At 40.1% G+C, this 22,699-nt stretch overlaps 1 long non-coding RNA gene across 3 annotated transcripts in view; it reads right to left on the bottom strand.

Annotated features, from left to right (window-relative positions):
- The window catches only part of LOC138748128 (uncharacterized), a 233,303-nt gene that overhangs the window by 27,407 nt on the left and 183,197 nt on the right, over window positions 1-22,699 (bottom strand). For all 3 annotated transcript variants that reach the window (XR_011347811.1, XR_011347809.1, XR_011347810.1), the window contains one exon: window positions 923-1,132. This is a non-coding gene — a long non-coding RNA (uncharacterized lncRNA). The remainder of the gene's footprint in view (window positions 1-922; window positions 1,133-22,699) is intronic.

Raw genomic sequence — 22,699 nt, 5'->3', positions numbered from 1 at the left:
AATTCTGATTCTAATTTTTGAATTAGAGTTAGCTATTATAATATAGACTCAATTGTGTTTCCATCCAGTGACACAGGAGTTTATTTAATGATATAAAAGCTAACTATATTGCTGCTCTAACTGCAAACACTTTAAACTTTTTCTTGTTCAACGTCGGCACCAGAATCTATGTTGGAGGGGGGCAGAGACCGACCTGTTGTTGGGGGGGGGGGGGGAATTGCTAGTAGGAGTCTACCTATCATTGAGGCCATACCTCCGATGTTGGACGGGAAAGCACCACTCTTATTGCGTCAAGTGTCACAGGACGCTAGTGATGCGGCAGGGGGCAGGTGAAGTCACTAGCGTGTGTCAACCTAGATCCTAGATGCTAATGATGGGGGAGGGAGTGGGCGAGTCTGACAGCCAGGAATGTATGCTCCTAGTTTGGGGGGGCACAGCACCTTGTTTGGGGGAGCAATGCCTGCAGATGCCCCCTTCTGAGCTGACCTTGGTCTTGTAATTTTACCTGTCCTTAAATTGTGATGCAATGTCAGTTTGGATCTTCTACTTCAGATTTTGAATCATAGTTAAAACTTGATATAATTATCTGACTAAATGCTGACTAAATGCTAGTGGACAGTAACTTTAAGGTAATCAATTAGACAACGTTAAACCCAACCAATTGTTGAGACCTGTGCCATCATGTGTACTGTAAAAAGTTAATACTGAATTTTTTTATAAAAACAGTTAACACTGGGCAACAATATTTTGCAAAATGTTTTCTTGAAAAAAAAATGGGGGTTATAATGGACAACTTCAAGCAGAACACAAAGATGATTTCATTTAGGAAGTTGAGAAACATTAAGTTTTATTGAACTTGGCATGTTTAATCACATAAAGCTACTGACCCATTGCATTTGTTCAAATGAGTAAAAATGTTTACCTGCTGATTTCCATTTGTACTCAGCATCTGATGCCTCTCATGTCAGTGTCCAACAATAGTCGGCCAGTGTTGATGGATTCTAGTTGTCCTGATACTTTTCCATGGTTGCAATGTCCTGGTGAAACCTCTCTCAAAGATCAAAAGGTAACAAGTCCAAGTGTGAATGTAGAAAATCCATTTTCAAAGACATGCTGCACTTTGTGGTTTTGTCTGCTTGAGAAGAATTAAAATATGACAGGAAATCACAAAAATAGATTATGTCTTTAAAAAAAACTGATAGGAATTAAAAAAATATTTAAAAAAAAATTTCCAAATATGATCAAATTCAACATATTAATACAAAATAGAAATCAATAACAATCTAAAACTGCATACATGATATATATCCCCCCCACCTGAAAGCCCCCTCACCCTCAGAATCATCAATATAAGGGATAAAATAATATAGAAAGAAAAAAAAGACTTTCAAGATCGCACAGAGGAATATCTTCCAACATACCTACTTTATCAAGTTCTTTTAATACGTCCTGGTGGAGATTTCTCATGGGTTCAGAGATACAGGAAGGCCAAAATTATAAATTTAAACCTAATAATTGGGAATACGGGCACCAAATTTGTAGAAACGCAGCATATTTATTTCTTAAATTGTCATTTTTTTCTAAAGGGATACAACTTTGAATTCCTGATTTCCATTGTGCTATACTCAAATTTCCAAGTAACTGCAATATATTTTCTTGCCACCAATAATGCAATTTAACAAACTCTAATTGGTATATTGATAATTTTCATTTAGATTGTTCCTTCAACATTTCCTAATAAAAATAAATCTAGATTTTGTAGAAATATGATACCTGTAACTGGTTCCAAAAAGTATGTTAAATTCCAACCAAAAAGGTCTTGCCTTGGAACCGGGCCAAGTTGAATGTAAGAAAGTTCCTATTTCTTCACCACATCTGAAACCTTGATCTGATTTCAGCCTATTCAGTTTTTGTGGTGTAAGATGTAACTGATGTAGGAAATTATACTGAACTAATCCATATCTTGCATTAATAGTATTAGTCATGCAATCTCTACAAAGATCCACCCATCCTCTCTCATCAAATGTAACATTTAAATCCAATTCCCACTTCTGTCTAGACTTATTGACTCCACATTTAGGAGTTCCTGAATGCAATAAAGAATCTATTACAGAAGTAAATTTCTTAACAATTCCTCTTCTGATAAAGATTTCTACTTCACTACTGACAGGCAACAGCATGGTTGGTCCTAACTTGTTTCTCAAATATGATCTCAGTTGAAAGTAGCAAGAGTATTTTGAGGTATTCCATATTTACTTCAGTTCTTCAAATGTCATTAATAATCCTGTTTCATAAGTCTTCAATATTTATAATCTCCTTATGAAACCAACTCTCTAAAAATTATCTTTTGAAAAAAGATACAAGGGAATTTTGAATCAAAGACATCTTGGGTGATGCGATAGGAAATTTTTTAAGGTGATTCACCAGCCCAAAATCCATAAAATACAGCCAAGAGTGTTCAGGAAGCAGAATTCAAAGTATCCAGTGGCAGATTTAAGGAAATAATCCTTGAGTCCCAATAAAATTATATCCCAATGACAATGCAAAGATTCTAAGAAGCAAAGGGGCCTTAGGATTCTAATGGAGGACAAGTTAAGGAAAGTGTTAGGTTAAATGAACAAAGTTGAGGAAGATGCAAGGTTGAAGGGAAGATGGTATAAGTTAGTGACACAAGGTAATTCGGAATACCGCAAAGGAAGACAAAAAAATGTCACGAAGGAGAAAATACATGGAGACCAAACTCATGAATAAGTGACCAAAACTGAACATAGCAGTTTGATGAAGTATGTAAAAAGGAAGGTATGGGTCCAAATTAAAACAGGCCACTGGAAGAGTGAAGTAAATGTTTTGTATCTATTTTTAAATTAAAAATGTTGCGGACATCGAATTAGCACTGAATAATGAGGTGGAGGAATTGAATACCAACACAATGAAGAAGCTGGATTCCTTGAATATTCCAAACTAAGATTTGTGTTCATTGAGTGAATCCAGTTATGGGGAATAGGCTGGGAAAACTCAAGTACAAAGGATGTGGTAGAAGCAAAGATAATTGGAACACTCAAAAGGAATTTAGACAAGTATGTGGATAGGAATGGTTTAGAGGGATATGTATGATCACAGGCAAATGGACAGGTTGGTATGAAGGGCCTATTTCCATGCTATAGAACTCCATGACTCTGTGCCTTGAGAGAAGTTTAAGTCAGCTATGATCTTAATTAAATGGCAGAGCAAGCTTAAGTAGTCAGGTGGTCAACTCCAGTTCCTGTAGAATGGGAACCAGAGCTAATGTTTCAGGTTGGAGACCCTTCATTAAAGTTCTGACAAATCCCCTTCAACCAGAAATGTTCTATTTAACTTTCTGGAGATGTGGCCTGACTTGCTGAGTATCTCCTACACTTTCTGTTTTAACTTTGGAGTTTGACCATCTGTATTTTTTCTTTATGGGGCAGAGCCAGGCATGGAGAGCCAAGTGTGTGCTGCACCTGAGGGGGTTTCCCATCATGCCACTGAATGGCAAAGAAATCTTTCACATCAATGAGAGCTTGCCCCAGAATAACTTGAGCTTTGACAATTCACTGCTCTCAAAGGCTTTTAAATTGTCTGTAACCTCTTCTCATTGAAACATTAAAAAACTAATCACGGTTAGTGTAGAGGTGAGTGCAGCGCTGTTACAGTGACAGCGATGAGGACCGTGGTTTGAATCCAATACTGTCTGCGAGGAGTTTGTATGTTCTCCCCATGTCTGTGAGTTTTCCTCAGGGACTCCGGTTTTTTCCCACCTACCAAAACATTGGGGTTGTAGGTCAATGGAGTGTGATTAGGCAGCTTGGGCTAGTTGGCTTTGTCTATTTAAAAATAATTAAAATGGAAAAACCTAAAATATAAAAGAAAAATTTAATTACAAACATATTTATTACAATAATAAAACAAAAATGAATAGAAAAAACAGATTGAGCAACATCAGTAAAGAAAAAAAGAAATGGAATTATTTCTTCCATCAGTTTATTTGCTCCATATTTCAGTATCTGCAGTATCTTCAAACTAAAACATTTACCTGCTCTTTGTTTCCATGGCTCAGTGTCCATTCAATGTTTTTGCACCAGCCCCATGCCCTCATCTAAAGTTGAAGCAATAAATGATAGACCCTCCTTCCATGTCAAACACTGTTATTTGATTTAGTGGTGATAGAAGTCCGATCTGAACGCATGTTGCTTCAATTTGACTCCAACTTCTGTATCTGGTTCAGTGTGTGTGTGTGGAAATCCATGTCAAGCTGAGCCATACATGGTTGACAGCCTGCCAATTCCACTGAACCTTCAGTGGTCCATGAGCTTAATTCAGTCTTTCATTTTAAATGCATCTGATTTGTTAAGTTTCAGGGATATTTTTGTTTTTGGGCCAATGTGATGTGGGAGATTCTAAATTTCAAAACTTTACATCAGTGGTTTTCAGAATTTTTTTCTTTCCACTCACAACCCCCTTAACTAGTCCCTTACTAACCAGAGAGCACCTCTAGCATAGGGTCATATTTGAGTGGAAAGAAAGTTTGAAAACCACTGCTTTAGATAATTTTTTATTATTTCTGCTGCAGATCCTTTAAATCAGTGGTTCTCAACCTTCCTTTCCACTCGCGTACCACTTTAAAATTCCCTATGCCATAGGTGCTCTGTGATTAGTAAGGGATTAAGGTGATATGTGCGTGGAAAAATTAAGGTTGAAATCCATCTTTAATCGCACTTAATTGACATGCGCACGATTTCCTAACTCCAAAGGAAATGGGCCAATGACAATTTTTCTCAAGCAAAATATATCAGTTACATTTGGGTCGAGAGCAGGGATTTTCAGCCTTCCCTTTCCACTCACATCCCAACTTAAGCCACCTCTTACTAATCACAAAGCACTGATGGCATAGGGATTACTTAAAGTGGTATGTGAGTGGAAAGAAAAAGGTTGAGAACCACGCTTTAAATCGAATAGTTTGCATAATGTCTTTGATAGTATGTTTTCAACATGTTTAGCAACAAGCATATGAGTGTTGCTGTGATTCTTTAAAGCCATTGGGGTCAGAGTTTCCTGACAGTCTGCTGAGTTAGCCAATATTAAGCAGTATGACAACTAAGGATGGACAATAAATACTGGCCTTGCCAGTAATACTTGCACCTCAGGAATTAATGAAAACAACACATTACCTAGAATAAGCTTTTACCTTGACCGTCCCAAAATATGACTTTAAACAAACTGTCTTGAATACATTTTAGAAATTAATTACTTTTATTGTTTGAGATGTTTTGCTTCTCCCAATGCAACAATTAACATTGGAGTTGTACAGCACTGAACAAGCCTTTCATCTTAACTCATCCATGCTGGCATTCTGGGCTGGTCTCATTTGCCTGCACTTGGTCCATATTCTTCTTAACCCTTTCTATGCTTTGACATATGCTTTCTGATATTAATGTTTCTTCATCTCCACTGTTCAGATAAGTAATTATCTTCAAAATATTGCACCCCATCTCATTCCTTAACTTTCCATGGCAGATTGTGCTGAACTGACATTTTTAATCTCTGCTCTGTAGTTGAGGGCTACATCAACATTATTGCACCCTCTTTCTTTACCTGCACATCCCCTCTAAAGATGCAGTGGTTTAAATCAATGGAATTCAAATGTTTTCTTTCCACTTATCACTTCTCTAGACCCAATTGTTACTGAAATATTTTGCTTGAGAAAAATTGTCATTGGCCCATTTCCTTTGGAGTTGTGAAACCGTGCACATAACGAGTCAATTAGGTACAATTAAGTGATTTTTCAACTTTTATCTTCCCACTCACATACCACCTTAAGTAATCCCTTACTAATCACAGAGCACCGATGGCATAGGGAAGACTTAGTGGTATGAGAGTGGGAAGAAAAAGTTTGAAAACCACTGGTTTAAACAGTTAACTCCCAACCATTCTTGCAGCCAGATCGGGAAATTGCCTCAAATTTTTAAATTGAATTAGTGATTTGCCTGATTTCTAAACCATAAATACTGTACATAACTCCTATCTGCATGAGACTGACTCTGTTCATATGCTCTGCACCTTTCCCTCATTGCTGTTAGAATTACTGTGCAGATTTTATCCTCCCATGTCATAATGTGAGGGTATTGTGCAGAATCCCAAATTTTCTGTGAGCACAGGCAGCTTGGAGATTTTCAGCAATTATAGCAGACATCAGTGGTCAGTGATCCATTTTACAACATTGTAATGTTAATAAATGCCATTAAAATCCTACCATCTGAGTGCACTTTGTCTTTTTTTTATTTTCTTCTGTATTGGATAATGATACCCAGCATAATAAAGATGATTTGAATCATTTTCAGCACAAGATGTGAAAATTACGACATCAATCTTTTGACAATCATCATTTTCAGGGGAGGCTGTGATCTTGGGATGACCACTTACTGAGCTTCCAACAAACACCCTCCAAAGTGAAAGGAAAACAGTATATTTTGGAATGTGGAGCAGAGAATGTACCACTGGAGGGTCAGGCAATATCTTTGGAGGGAACTGGACAATCAATGTTTGGAGGTGGAATTTTTTTTTCCTCCATCCTGAAGCAAGAGACAGGTAGCATTAAATGGAGAGGGGAGGTCAGTGGATGTCAGGCAGATGGTAAAACACAATGCTGGAGAAACTCAGCAGGTCAAGCAGTGTCCTTTATATAACAAAGATCCCATTGTGGCCTTCTCTACATCGGAGAGACTGGACGCAGACTGAGAGATCACCGCTGAACTCCATCACTCTGTCCACATCAGTGGCAGTGATTTCCCAGTGTCCAACCATTTCAATTCTGCACCCCACCCCCAATGCTGATGTCCGTCTGTGGCCTCATTCTCTGCCAAACCAAGGCCACCTGTAAATTGGAGGAGCAACATCTAATATTCTGTCTGGGCCCTCTCCAACTGGATGGCATGAATATCTACTTCTGGTTTTTTGCTAGACTGTTCCCCATTCTCCACCTCCTTCCTATCTCTCTGACCACTCCTTCAGCTCTTCCCCTCCCTCCCTCATCTATGTACTACCTCCTGCCTGTAGCACTGTGCTTCTCTCCCTGCAACTCCCCCACTACTTTGAATGCCTTGGTTTTGATCCTCCAAAATATACCATATGGAATTTAAATGGGAGGTGGGGGAGGGTGTGCTTAAGGAAGAGATTTTTGAAGACCGTCTTAAATTTAATTGGGTCTGGTTGTGTGAGTACATTAGGGTGAAGATTATTCCATGTTTTAATTGTACGAGGGAAGAATGAATTGCTGTACTGTTATGGAGTCCAGAGGATCCCAAAACCCAGCAGCAATAGATATGCACCACAACAAAGGGTTACCCAAACAAAAGTTACTTTTAATTATCTCTCAACATGAAAACAGAATCAAACTTCAACTTTTCTCTATCAACTTACTTTAACCCCCCCCATTCTAAGTGCACGTGTGTGTAATGTGTATATGTTTAGAAAAGTTCTTTGGTTCACAGTCCAAGTTCACTGGTTGCAGATAATTCTTGTACTATGCACAGAAGTTAGCATTAATAAAGTTCACCAGGCTTTGGTGCTTAACAGGCAAATGGTTACTACTCAGGAGGATTCTTGTTGGTTTTCAGAGAGACATTCCTTTTGTTCCAGGACATCCACACCTGATTCTTTTTTTAATCAGTCTTGCTGATTAAACTTGACCCCTTCAGGGTTCTCCAGGTTATCCTTTTTCTTTCAGGTCACCACAGAGCTCCTTTCAGACAGCCAGTCTTCTCCTTTGACCAGGCAGTCTTCCAAAGTTTGCCAGCTTGTCCTCTGGAACTGAAGTTTCTGTCTCCTCTCACTCTCTCCTTTGAGAGCAAAGCTGTTCTCCATCTGTCTTGGAAGATGGCACTACAAATTCAGTTGCATGCCCTTGTCTGCTCCGAGCAGGCTTGGGTTCAGTGTAGAATTGTATCGAGCTGGCAGTTTAGCATTTTGTCAAAACAGGTCAGGCGGTGTGCTTCATCTCTGTCTTGGAGGGAGCTCCACTTTAATGAATTCAAGAGCTTTGTAACACTTGCTTCTCTTCAATATGTATTTGTGACAAATCGGGCTGCCTGTCTCTGGACTCGTTTGATGGTAGTAGTGGTTTTTGTTTGTGTGGGTCCCATGCATCTATTGCGTATTCCAAAAGTGGTCTGATGAGGGTGAGGTACAGCTTCTCTTTGACAGAAGTTAACAATGAAGGAAGATGCCTGCCTACATTTTGTTCATACCTTGATGAAGGGCTCAATCCTCAAATGCTGGTTATGTATCTATATCTTTGCTACAAAGAGTTCACTGTTTTGATCTGCTGAGTTTCTCCAGCATTGTTTTTACTTCACCATTTGAATCTGCAGTCATCTCTGCTTTACTCCTGACAGACAGATGGAACCAGGTGGGGTGCAAGTTGGGAAATGGTGATAGGTGGAAGCTTATAAAAGCAGAAAAAAGGAACATTGTTTCATTAACACTCTATTCTGCACTGTTTGACTTGTAACACTGTGCCCTGCATTTTTGTCTTATTGCACTACCTTTTGTACTTAAGTAGGGATTGACTTGTCCTGATAGCAAGCAAAACAAAGCTTTTCACTGTACCTTGGTACATGTGGCAAACAAATCAAAATCTGACCCAGAGCATGAACCAATGGTTATCTGGGTTAGTCTGAAATTTAGTGGAGACTCAATAAAACATTTTTGAGGAGATATAAGATGAAGGACAATTCATTAGATCACAGCAGATTTTTGCCTGCAGTTCTTGTGTAAGAAATGAGATGAAAATTTAACAAAATATTCCAAGACTAGTCAACTCATTGAATAGCCATTAACAATAATGGATGACAATTTTATTTCCCTTTTCCATGTAGGCAGAGTTTGTAAAAGCACAACACTGGAGAAATTCAGCAGATCAAACAGTGTACTTTATAGAGCAAAGAAAGAAATATAACCGGTGTTTCAGACTTGAGCCCTTCATCAAGGTATGGGCAAAAATGTAGGCAGTTACGCAAAGAAAATGGGGGGGGGGATAGGGGAAATGGGGAGGAGCACAGTCCCAAAGCTAGGAAGTAATAAGTAGATGAGGGAGGGAGGGTGTACCAGCAAGAAGGGGGGATGGCTCTGTGAATGGAGAGGGAAGGTGTTGGAGAGCTATAAGTTTGCCTAATTTCTCTACTCCAAAGTATTGTCTAAGGTCATTCTGCCTAAGACAAGTTAGCTTCATAGACTGTTTTGTTACTTGTTTAGGAAAGGCAGCTCAGAAGAGTGAGACACAGCCAACATTCCATGTGATTTGCTTAATTATCCATGTAAATCACGTCAGACAAATAAAATTCTGATTTTAAACTCTGCCACAATCAAAGCAAAAGAAAGAAAGATCATGCAATGCCAGAGAAAACAAATGAACAATTTATAAAGATCTGACAGTTACCGAAATCAAATTCAGTTTCATCTGCCCTTTGTCCTGTTAAATGACTACACGTGCCTGCCAAAGAACAAAATATTGCTCAGCCTGGCTACACCATGCATTAGAAAGTTGTGGTTGTCAAGTGCATGTTGTTTTGAGTGTGGAAGGAACAAAATTAAATAATAAATAGCAAATTTGAAAACAGACAGCATTACTCTTAAATATCATCTTCCTGATACTTGATTTCAATCCATTGAATGTGGATGTAAAAGAGTTGCACATGACTGTGACATTGTGCACTGGTCCCTCTGACATAAAAAATAGCCCAATTCACACTGGCACTTTAACGCCAGTCTACCGATTAGCGTGCCAGTATGATGGCACATCGTTGCCAAGTCATTTTGAATTGGGTACTGGTTAGCCCAGTACGAAAGGGACAGGGGGATTGTAGGACGTCATAACTGGAGGATAGGAGCCTCTTTGCTCTGGGATGCTGGGAACCGGTTAACATTGGTCCAGGGTGAATGGCAAAAATGCAATTTTGAACCGGTTTGTTGAACACCAATTTACTGGTTAGCCAATGTTGCAAAACAAAATGCTCCAGGTATTAGAAACCTGAAATCAAAACCGGGTATGTTCAAAATAATCAGCAGATCAAATAGCAAATGTGGAGAGAGAAACATTTTTTAACCCTTCGGGTTGATAATCTTTCGTCAGTGTAGAGCGCGTTGAAAGAACCAAAGACTTGTTGATCCAAACCAAGGCTTTTATTAACGAAAAGACTGGAGCATATCACAAGTCGGTCGACCAGTCCAGAATGATCTGGTCTGGCTAGGAGCAATCCTTGAAGACCTGCCAGTAGGTGTGGCTACACTCTCAGCCAATCACAGTCATCCTACACGATCATCTGTAGATAGACACATTGGTGATAGAATCTGTACGATCACAGTCAGTTCACCCAACATGCTGCGCATTGTCAGGAAGATGCATCAACGCTGCACTTCCTGAGAACACTGAAGGGGCAAGGCTACTTAGTCCCCATCACGTCGACTTTCTACAGGAGGTCTATTGAATGCACTCTGGCCAGCTGCATCACAGTGTGGTTCGGTTGCTGCAGAGACATGGAGATCAATCAATAGGATCATAAGAGTGGAAGAGAGGATCCCTGGAATCTCCCTCCCCTACTCATCAATGTGATCCATGGGATCAATGTCTGAAGAGAGTGCACAAAATCATTGAGGAACCCTTTCCATCCTACACAGAGCACCTTTCGTCGACTCCCATTGGGAAAGAGATCCAGGAGTAACAGAGCCAGCACCACCAGGCCGAGGAACAGCTTCTTCCCACAGGCAGCGAGAATGCTGAACGACCGAAGGAACTGCTCCCACTAACCATCTGAGACTCTCATTTTCATGAAACAATATTTATTTGTATGTATGAATACTTGTCCTGCTATTGTTTGCGTGGGTGTTGCGTCTGATTGTGTGTCTGCATGTTTTGCACCAAGGACCGGAGAACGTTATTTCATCAGATTATACGTGTTAGATGCTAATAAATTTGACGATTCAGTTTTGTTTACATGCGATTCTGCTGTCTTCTGGAGACTCCTTCTCACAGATGATCTTTCAATTTATGCTATTGAAAAGTCAATTCAATGTTTAATGCTTTAATGGCAGAATCTTGAAATCTCCACTTGGAAGATGCAGGTAAAAGACCGTTTGGCTAGGGTAAAACTTGTGCTTCCAAGAGCAGGGGTTTTTACATCATCGGCAGGGGAATACAGTAAAAGTCTTAAAATCTGGACTGCTCTGGGATTGGGTTGGTCCAGATTCTCGGGCAGTACTTTTAAAATTCAAATTTAACCAGGAATAAAGAAGAGATGAACAGGTAATGTTTCATTTATCAAAACCAGCAGTTTTTTTAAAAAAAAAACACTTGACAAAAATGTAAACTTTTTTCACTACAAAAAAGTGTTTAAGGCTTTGAAATTATGTTTAAAAGTGAACATTGTATAAGAAAAATACAGCATACAAATGAATACCTTTGTGATAGGATTGGCTATATTATGGTCCCTTGTTGCCGCTGTGCTTACACATGCACAACAGCACGCTAAATTTAAAAGGTTTGAGAGTTCGGATTCTCGGGTGGTCTGGATTTCTGTCATCTGGATTTTTGGACTTTTATTGTAGTTAAGGATTAATACATGTTCAAATCCAAAGCCTCCTAAAGTTCACAGCTGGTATTTTGATTTGATTACCTCATCTCTCCATATTTTTACAAGCAGGGCCATATGACAAGATTCTACTTGTTGCATAATTAGTGCCAGAGACTCGTACAGCATGGAAATAGCTCTTTAGCCCATCAAGCCATTGACTTTTACATTTTTATCCGGCTTTGACCCCAGTTTTAATTCTCTCCACATTCTCCAACCTACACATCTCTGGGACACGAGAAGAAACTGGAACATCTGGAGGAAACCAACATGGACAGAACTTGAGGTCAGGTGCTGGTCAGTGGGACTAGGAGGGTGGGGATTTGTTCCGGCATGGACTAGTAGGGCCAAACTGGCCTGTTCTGTGCTGTATATGGTTATATAATTGAACACTTGCCTCTGGCACTGGTAAGCAGCAGCTCTCCTTGCTGGACCAATGTTTCATGCAATAAGGTCTGATCCTCTACTACTGCAGGCACCCAAGTAAAAGAAGCCATTTGCATCTGTTTATTCAGACTCACTGTAGAACCTATACTTACAGAGGTAAGCCCTTACACATGTGAAACAACATGCTGTAATGATGGAAAACATCAGTGAAAAAACATTGCTGAGTGTAGATGTTTTGCCATTGGAAATACATGTCATTTATGCTGTGCATTGCTTTAAAATATTGTCTTTGAATTGGTTTAAAGCATAGGCAGAGAGGTTCTCCTTAAACAAGGGGATGACCATGACCATTGGTAGTTAGCAAATGGGGTTGAGTGATCCTGAATGGCCTTCTCCTGTTCTTAACTCGTACATTTATAGGTTGTCCCTTGGCAGCCAGGGGGTTAGATTTAATCAAAGTTCTTCATGTGGGTATGTACAGTTTAAAATAGTTCAGAATATAATTTACAAATCACCACAGTTTTTTTTTGTTCCCAGAAGCACAATCATGTTTCAAGGATTGTTGGAAATCTTGGATTGTGGTGGTACACCAGGGGGCAACCTCTGTACCTGCAGGAGTGTAAGGGGACAGGACAAGACCTGGCCGGCCTGAATGGATCAAGCCCCACCCGGTCAGGTATCAATCATCCTCCGGGATATAAGCTTGTGCCGGCCTCACACTGAGTTACTGCAGCCACAGCCAGCCTGGCTCTGTGGAGGTTTTTGTGGATTAAAGCCTGTTATTCAGTCTTTACCTTGTGTGTGTCTGATTCTGTCGAACAGAACTCCACAAAGATCACCTGAATTTTGTTGCAAGGTGAGCTAAAAGATCCTGTTCCTTTTGTTACCTGCCTGGATGCTCCTTGCATAATTGTCTGTGAGTCTCAATGAAGCAGTGAGTTTTTGTCACGCCCGTGATGGCTCTGTCTGCTTGAGTTAAAGGTAAGCTCTGTGAGCAGGCACATGTCTTTTTTCAAGGCTCTCTTTCAGATCCCCTAAACTTTCAACCCTTCTTTGACTCAGCTCCCACACAATAACCCAGACCGGTGATTATACCTTCCTGTCCACTCATCACTAATCACTCTTCACTGCTGATGTTGACAAGCTCACCACCCTGCTGACTGACCCTCCCCAATAGTAAAGATTCTTCACAAGTAATAATCTTGCAATTCTATACCTCTTCCATCTCTCACCTGAGCAATAACCACCCAAGTCCATTCCCAACCATTAACTGTAGTCTGCACACAGGCCACCAGGCTTACTGAACCATTCCACGTGCACCAAGCCCTTTGGATTTCCTCTGCACTGTCAGAGCAGGTGAAGGAAAGGTGTTGAGGGGTTGATGTCTGTCAGGTAACACCTGAATGCTTGGGCAGTATTGACTGAACTGTCAACCCACAAACAAAACTTCTTTCAAGACGTGCCATCCAATTTCTTGCCAATTGTTCTTGATTAAATCTAACTTCGAGCTGCCAACATGCAAACGTACATGTTAAGAACAGGAGTAGGCCACTCAACCCCAATTGCTATTACTCAATGGTCCTCCCCTTGTTTATGAAGAAACTCTCCGCTTCTGCTTTAAATTTATTCAAAGACAATACTTTAAAGCGATATACAACATAGATGACACGTTATGTCTCTCCAATGGCAAACTTTGCAAAATAATGTGTATGCTTGAATGTGAGGTGTTAGTTGAGCCCTGCAATACTGTCTTAGATCATAAAGCAGTACAGGCTCTTCAACCCTTGTTGTGCTGATCCAAATATTCCTTAAAAAAATACTAAACTCTCTATACCCCATAACCCTCAAAAGTTTTTCCATCCATGTGCCTGTCCAGGAGTCTATTACATGCACCTAATATTTCAGCCTCTACCTCCACCCCTGGCAAGGCATTCCAGGCACCCACAACCCTCTGCATTAAAAATGTTACCCCTGATGTCTCCCCTAAACTTCCCTCCCTTCACTTTGTATACATGTCCTCTGGTATCTGCTATTTCTGCCCTGTGATGCTCTTTATTGATTACAGTTTAGCATTCAACACCATCTTCCCCTCAAAACAAATCATCTAACTTCAAGACCTGGGCCTCAATACACCATGGTGCAAATGGATCCTCAATTTCTTTACTGGCACACCCCAGTCTGTGCAGATTGGAAAGAACATCTCCTCCACTTTCTTTATCAGCACTGGAGCAGTACAAGGTTGTGTACAGTGCCCTGTTCTACTCGCTTTACACCAACGACTGTAGCAACAACACAATTTACAAATTCGCTGATAGTGGGTTGTATAAAAGGGGTGATGAGTCAGCATAAAGAAGGGAGATTGGAAGCTTGGCTGAATAGCATACTAACAACAACCTCACACCAGTGATGTCAAGACCAAGGAGCTGATTGTAGATATTAGGAAAGGAAAACTGGAGGTGTATGATCCAGTGATCACTTGGGGGGGGAGAAAGAGATCAAAAGAAGAGAGGGCGAGCAACTTTAAATTCTTGAGTCACGATCTTGGAGGACTTTTCCAGGACCCTCCATACCAATGTCATCATGAAGAAAGCACGTTAGTGCCTTCCTCAAGAGTTTGCAAAGGTTTGGAATGTTATCAAAAACCTTGTCAAACTTCTACAGATGTGTGATGGAAAGTGTGCTGACCAGCTGCATCATGCCCTGGTATGGGGGCACCAGTCCCTCCGAGCAGAAAGCCCCTCAACAGGTAGTGGGCACAGCCCACTACATCACAGGCAAAACTCTCCCCACCATCCAGGACAATTACATGGAATGCTGCCAGAGGAGAGCAGCAGCAATCATCAAGGATCCACACCACCCAGGATATGCTGTGTTCTCACTGCTTTTAGCAGAAAAGAAGTGTTGGTGCCACAGGACTCAAGAACAGCTGCTACATCTCCACCATCAAACTCCCAAATCACAAATTAAATCAGAGACTCTTACTTTCCACATTATTTAGTACTGAATATTTATATTTTTGCAGGTTGCATTAAATTGGGGTTTCACTGTATTTTCCTGTTTAATTTGCATACCTTCATCATTTCCATTTCTCCTTTATTTGGAGCATCCCAGTTATTCTGTATGCATATCTAATCAATCTGGGAGCCTGACGTCCCCGCTCCTGCTGGGAGCCCGGTGGACGTGTCCTCAGATATAACTTAGAATGGCCAAACTGCCAGATTCCATTCGCAAAAGAACGAATTGAAAAATGATTGTTATTTTCCCACAATCTGAATGTTTGATCGTGGCAGCGACCGAATGTATGTACCTACTTGAAACCTACATCTCTTCGTATTTATGGTGAAAATCCTTCTAAAACTGCCTTTGTCAGCAAATACGCCTCAGGAAAGCACATCCACACTTGTTTGTTTGCGCACAAATTTTAACTAATTTCAGGTCTGTAATAGAGAATCCATCCCAGAACAAACCTCGATCCTTAATCACTCTGCTCACTGACCTGAATTACCTTCCTGTCCTCTCCATTCATATTAAAATTTTGCCCACAGACATAATACCACCTGTGCCAATAACTCTATCACCACAACTTGTTCTTCCCGAGCAACAATGCAAAGAAAGGAGGAAAATTGCCTGCTCTCTTATTCAGCAATCCTCATTTGTGCTGTGAAAGGTGCATGGCCAACTGGGATTTCAAGCAGTGTTTCGCTGGTAGAAACTGAATGAATTTACAATTCATTACATTTTAATGCCTGCACACAGTTGTCATCAGCGTACATCAATTTACAGGACTTATGAATTGCACCCATGTTGATTTTCCATATTTAAGGTTTAGCACTTAGCTAAAAGAAGCCCAAGATTTCCACTTTAGTTCCGTTAATGCAGTATAGAGTTAAAATAATACACTGTGAGACTCAATAATATGAATGCTTGGAACAGTCATTAAATCGGCCACAGAATTGGTACCAAAGCAATTAATCATTCAGCTCTGTTTCGGAGCTTCAAGAAAATATCTGCAACAGAGAAGGATGTTGAAAGCACATCCAATTCTCTTGCCATTGTTGCATTTTCTGCAATTTCATCTTTTAATATTACTGCTTGAACAGATCCATTTTTGTGAGATTTAACTAACCTAAGCTTTCTCACTTCATCCTGAAAGGTAAACTACAGAAATTCACAACTGCGTTGGGGCGGCATGGATGGATTAGTGCAACGCACTTACAGTGCCAGCAGTCAAGACCGGGGTTTGAATCCCATACTGTCTTTAAGGAGTTTTACGTTCTCCCCGGGGGCTCCAGTTTCCTCCCACCATTCAAAATGTACTGGGGGCTGTAGGTGTAAATTGGGCAGCGTGGACTCATGGGCCAAAAAGGATTGCTGTATGTCTAAATTTTAAAAAACTTTCAACAAAATCATTCCCAACTTTGAGGAAACAATGAGCTGATAGAGGAACTCAACAGGTCAGGCAGCATCCATGGGTAGCGTTTCTAGTCAGGACTCTTAACCTTTCTCAAGGCTAAAGTGGAAGGGGGGATATCAACTTTATCAAGGGGTGGAAGAAGCTGGGGAAGATGATAAAAGGTGATAAGGTACAATACTATTTTCGTTTAAATACACAAGCAAATAGTTTGGACAGGCTATTATTGAAGTAACAACCAATTAAAACAGAAGAGTAAAATAAATCAATAGAAAGGTGAGAGACCTACAATTTTTATGGGTAACATTCATTGAAAGGTTCCATGTGGTTTATTCATTTTGAAAGGTATTTCTTATTGTGTCATCATAATTTACATTAAAAACTGTCCAAGTAGAAGAGAAAATAATCATGATCGAATAAATTAATAAACAAGGGCCTAAAATAAGCCCAACAAAGATTTGCATCAGTTGGATCTCTGGGATTGATTCAGCACTTTGATGCCCAATTGGTCTTGAAGAAGGGGCAAATCAATTTAGATTAATTATAGGAGTATAGGAGGTGCGACATTATCATAAGTATGTATAAGACATCGATGAGGCCAAATTTGGATCATTGTGCGCAGTTTTGGTCACCTAACTACAGGAAAGATATCAATAAGATAGAAAGTGCAGAGAAGAATTATTAGGATGTTGCCTTGGCTTCAGGATCTGAGTTACAAGGAAAGGTTAAACAGGTTAGGACTTTATTCCCTGGAGCGTAAAAGAATGAGGAGAGATTTGATAGAGTATTTAAAATTATGAGAGGAATAGACAGTAAATGTATATAGGCTTTTTTTTTTACACCGAGGGTAGGTGAGATACAAACCAGAGGACATGGATTAAGGGTGAAAGGGAAAAGGTTTTGGGGGGACATGAGGGGGGGAGGACTTCTTCAGAGAGTGGTGAGAGTATGGAACGAGCTGCCACCTGAAGTGGTAAATCTGTGCTCAATTTAAACATTTAAGAAGAATTTGGGCAGATTCATGGATGAGAGAGGTATGGAGGGCTATGGACTGGGTGCAGGTCAATGGGACTAGGCAAAAAAAGGTACAGCACAGACCAGAAGGGCAGAAGGGGCGAGTTTCTGAGCTATATTGTTCAATATAAAAAACAGAAATGCAGGAGGAGCTAGCCAGTCTTGCAGCATTAATAGGAGGTAATGGTATATTATTGACATTTTGGGCCTAATCCCTTCTCCAAGGTATAAGCAAAATGCAGGCATGCATCTGAATTAAAGACTGGGGAAAGAAAAGGGGAAGGATGGGAGGGGGAGAAGTTGAGACCAACAGGCAAAATGTGTTAATTGAATATGATAAGAGGAAAGGTGATGGTTGATTTTGGTTCTATGAAAAGAGAGATGAAAAAGAAAACAGGGGAAGAAGATGGAGGGGGGGGGGTTTCTAATGGAAACTGGAGAAGTTGATGTTAATGACATCCAGATGGAGAGAGATGAGGGGCTGTTCTTCTAATTTGCAGGTGGACTCAGTCTGGCACTGCACGAGACTGTGGACAGTCATGCCAGCAAGGGAATGGGATGAGGAATTAAAATGGGTGGCTACTGGGAGCTCCACACCATTGTGGCGGACAGAGCAGAGGTGATCAATGAAGTGATATCCCAGTCTGCAGCCAGCCCGAAGGAGATCATAATGGAGGTACCAGATGCAGTGGAAGCCAAGCAAGTAATGTAAACCAATTTGTTTTGGAAGTTTTTTAAATGTTTTCTGAGGTTTGCTTTGCCTGACTTGCCCTTTAGTAGTATAACTGTGCAACAAGATGAGGTGATCAAGGCAATAAAGCTCCTTTGCATGACAATATTTGCTTGCTTCTACCCATCTATTTTGTTTGCTTCTACTTTGAGAGCACAGAATCAATGGGAGCAGTGGGGCTCACAAGCATTCCTGAATGTTTACTCTTTCGAAGTGAAGGTATTGAGCTTGTCCAGAAGTGATGTACTGCAATTAACGATACTGCCTGTTATCACCTTGTTGGATGTAATGCCCTGCCACAGCTGTCCGATGCCTGTCTGAGAGTCCAGCTTGATGCAAAATGGTTGGTGATGCTCTTCCAGTGGTTTTACCTGGACTTTCTGTACATTTCTGAATCTCTGGTCCCAAACACCACAGAGCTAGTCCTCAGTCATTGTCAGAATGAAATATCAGCCTGGATAACAGGCTGACATATGGCTAACTAATAAACCTGCCCCTTCCTGTAATCAAGATCGACCCTTGAGTGTTAAACTAAAGTAGCAAAGGGGTCGTCTAATTAAAAACATAAAGAACTATATTGATTGAATATGTGAATAAAAATAATGCAGCCTTCTTTTCAGGAGTAATCTGACAGTTCCCTGAAATTGCTAATTGCTCAGGGATTGGTCTTTATGTGTTTATGTAAATAAGAATCTCCTCTAAACTATGCATTCAGCAGGCTTTGTCCATGGAAGCATTATTTTCCCAGGAGTCTTTGTTTGGAAATGAGCAGCTGGTGCAGTCGTAGTATTGTTAACCCCAGTCATCCACATACATACCCAATGAAAGAAAAGACCAATCAGTTGAAACAAGTTTAAGACCTTGCCTGTCTCAGCTTTGTCTGCAGGGTCACTCCTGCATCAGAGCCTTCCAAAACGACCATTTATGTGCAGCTAAAATATGTCAAAACAAATAGCAGAGCCCCAGAGCTGGAAGCTAGTGAACTTCACACATCTTATGACTTTTCAAGTTGTTTGTGGAGGTTTAACACTGAAAAAACATTCATTGTTCTCCAGCTATGAATCACAGATTACACAGAATGAAAGAAAACTTGCCTTATTTAAATAAACAGAATGTAATGTATTAATAATGCTTAAATTTAAATTCTACATGTGGTAATTAACAACAATACTTCTTAAAGTATATTAGCCTTTATATAATGTATATGATCTGGTAATAGCACACTCTTTACATGTACTTTGAAAGATAATATCATTTGCCAGTGAAACTTCTTTGCTTAAAAATATATACCATAGAAGGATGCCATTCAGCCCATTAGTCATCGACTGATTCTTGGAAAGAACCACATGTTAGCTTAACATCCCTGCTCTTGATCCATTGTCCAGTGCAAACAAGTAGAGGCAATGGTTTTCAATGAATTGTTAGTTTGATTTCTCCCTGTTCATTTCATCATCAGCTCCCAAGATAATTATTGATCATAAACATTTGCAGAGTTTATTACCACCATTTTTTTCCCAGTGCAGTGTCTAATTTTTTTTTTCTAAGTTGATTTCAGGACCATCATCTCCATCAGCCTCCACTGGAAATGTTCATAACCTGAAAAAAAGTTGCCTAGGTATAAATGTATCCTTAGCTGGTACAAACGCCTGGTTTGATTCTCACAATTTAACACGAACTTCAATATCTGGACTTGATCATTTCTCTGATATTTTCATTCCAAGATGAGCTTCCACTAACCACAAATGTGCCTCCTCATAACTCTTATAACAAGATCCCGTCTTGCTCACCTGTGTGAGTATCGGTGTGCAGAGCTACTCAGAGAACTTAAGCTGCAGAAAATGACTTGCTCTGACCAAGGTTCAGCACTCTTGGATATACACTTCAAATTTCCATTTACTTTACTGATCGTTGCTTTGCCTTGGTTGGACCTGCTCGCTACAGAGCAGCTAAATTTCAAAAGTTAATCCAATTTACTGGGGAACATCGCCCAATCTCGCAAATGAAATATTGTTGACAATGTTTATTTAGTTTGCAAAAGAGGGACACATTTTTAGACTTTGTTTGAGAAAACTGAGTGGTGGAGTACAATTGTTCCAGATGGAGGCTTAATCTACTTCGAAAGTAATTGCAGGTGACTACTGGTGCCTTGTCCACCACACAGCCAATATACAAAACCAGGGCACAAGCGGATCTCCAAGTACCACAGTGCCAGGGAAGGCCAGTGCCACTCCAATTGCTACACCCATGCCCCTAATCCCAATTCTCCCTGTAGCACTCATCCCCGACTCGCCCTTCCACAACCCCACATCTTTAGCAGCTCCAATTCAATGTGATTCTTACGTGCTGTGTATTGTGTGGACGGCGTCCAGAGAAAGCCTGTTTGGTCTGGTTGCACATGCCCAATCAGATGATAACAAACTTGAACTTGACCATTGGAATGCCTGTCCACAGCACTGCCAGCTGTCATGGAGCACATCTTTAAGAGGATCAGGCTTGTATTAAAGTGGTGCTGGTAAGCTGCAACCAGTTAGCAACCAGTCACAATTTTAAAACTCTGTGGAAACATCCAGTCAATTAACAGGGCGATTAGCACTAGCTGGCCACTGCAGCTATGGAAATGGGCAGGAACCAGGGAGGTGGTTTGCTGCCTGCTTTATGGCTCAAGTTAATTGCACATCATGCCTTTTTGTTCCAAGGCCTATTGAGCCTAGTGTTTGATTAGCTGCTGGGAAGATTTATGCATTCCGCCACAGTAATTTTTGGTTACCAGCCAAGCACTTTTATTTCTTACTAGTAGTACAGTACTCATAAATTTGACACGAAGAATAACATCAATGACAACAGGAACTAACTCTGGCCTAGTAATAAAGAAATGCCAGATGCAACTACATCAATAAATTAGCTCTTTTTCACCAATGGATGGGTCCTTACACAGTTCGAGTTCAGTGCTGCTGATCTCAAAACTAAAATGTGGAAGGATGGAAGCATGAGTACGTTTTGAATACAGAGCAGTTGTCAAAGAAATTCTCAGCGAGAGTAGCAATTACAACTGACCTGCTCTGATTAACATAATAGCCTGGAAATTACTGCGAGTAATCTTGTACTAAAGTTTAATGCTCCCATACTAACCGCCTCTATTGTGTTAAAGGAAATGTTGAGGAGATTTTTTTTTTAAAAAGCCATTACTCGCAATAATGAATAAAATTGTACATGTTGTTGAAGACCATATAACAACATATTTAGTTTTCTGCTCCTTCCTGGAATTATAGAACGAGTAGAAATGTATTGGCTAGTTTGAGTACATTAAACCTACGTGCAGAGTATTGCCAAACTGACAACTGGCACATCATTATTATATTTTGAAATGGCAATCAAGCAGTCATTGTTGGTAACCAAAATGCTAATTATTATGCAGTCCTTGATAAACAGGTTAAAATGTAATTTCCTTACAGTACAGGTGCAATGCTTTGCTTGAATATAATTTAGTTTCAAAGTCATTTTCTTAGAATGGAAAACACACTAACTGAATGAGCCTCCTGACAATTCAGGGCTGAAGCTTTTCATTGTTTTCATTTTGCAATATATGTTGTTTTGTTGACGAATAGACGTCTTGAAGAGTATTACAAAATCTAATATGCTCCATTACTTTGAATTTCTTGGTACATTTTTGCATTAGATTGATAAGCAAAAAAAAGACATTCAACTCTTATTAATTGCAGGTAAATATAAGTGACAATGTTAGTTTTAGAAATAGTTAAAAATACACAGCTGCTCTGTTGACTATACAGAGCCCACATTGAAATCATTCTTAAAAGATTTTTGCTGATGCTCTCATTTTCTCTTCTGGAATTGAGATCAGCATGAGCTCAAAGGCATATTACGCTGGAGATCATTGGATGAAAATCTTACTTGCTCACTGTCTCACTCTGTGTTAATAACCCATGTGACTAGCACTGCTGAAGTCTCAGCCATACTTCATATGATTCTCAAGGTGGTCATTCTGTGAAAGAGACTGTTCCCCCAGCTTGTTCTGGAAGATGTGTTTGCCATGAAGGTGTGGATAACAATGCAGTAGACTTTTGCCAAGATTCATCCCAAACATGTCTATAATACAGGACTCCATGCTGCACACACTAAAACTAACATTTGGTTATCCATTTGGTGACAGGTGGCTTCCAATAAGGTTTGGACAGACTAGAAACCACCTTTCACTAAAAGTCCTGCCCACCTCATTGCATTAGTAGGACTATATAGTGAAGAATACATTGAAGCTTGATGGAGATGATGTAAAGGCTCCTTGGGGAAAGGCCAAAGTTCTAAGGGCCTCCTGCCGCTTAATATTGAGAGGTTAGAATGTAGACTGTTTGTTCCAAGGAAGATTGATGCAATTTAAATGGAATGAGATCCCCGAGGTCAGATACAAAGGTCCAACAGATTAGCTCTAGGATGGAAAGATCAGAAAAATGAGCAGACATTGAGCTTGGTCACACATTCATGGCTGATCTGATGATAACC

Source organism: Narcine bancroftii, chromosome 13 (genome assembly GCF_036971445.1).
Source record: "Narcine bancroftii isolate sNarBan1 chromosome 13, sNarBan1.hap1, whole genome shotgun sequence".
Classification (NCBI taxonomy): domain Eukaryota; kingdom Metazoa; phylum Chordata; class Chondrichthyes; order Torpediniformes; family Narcinidae; genus Narcine; species Narcine bancroftii.
The sequence above is the reverse complement of the archived record's forward strand: the minus strand, read 5'-3'. Positions and strand labels throughout refer to the sequence as shown.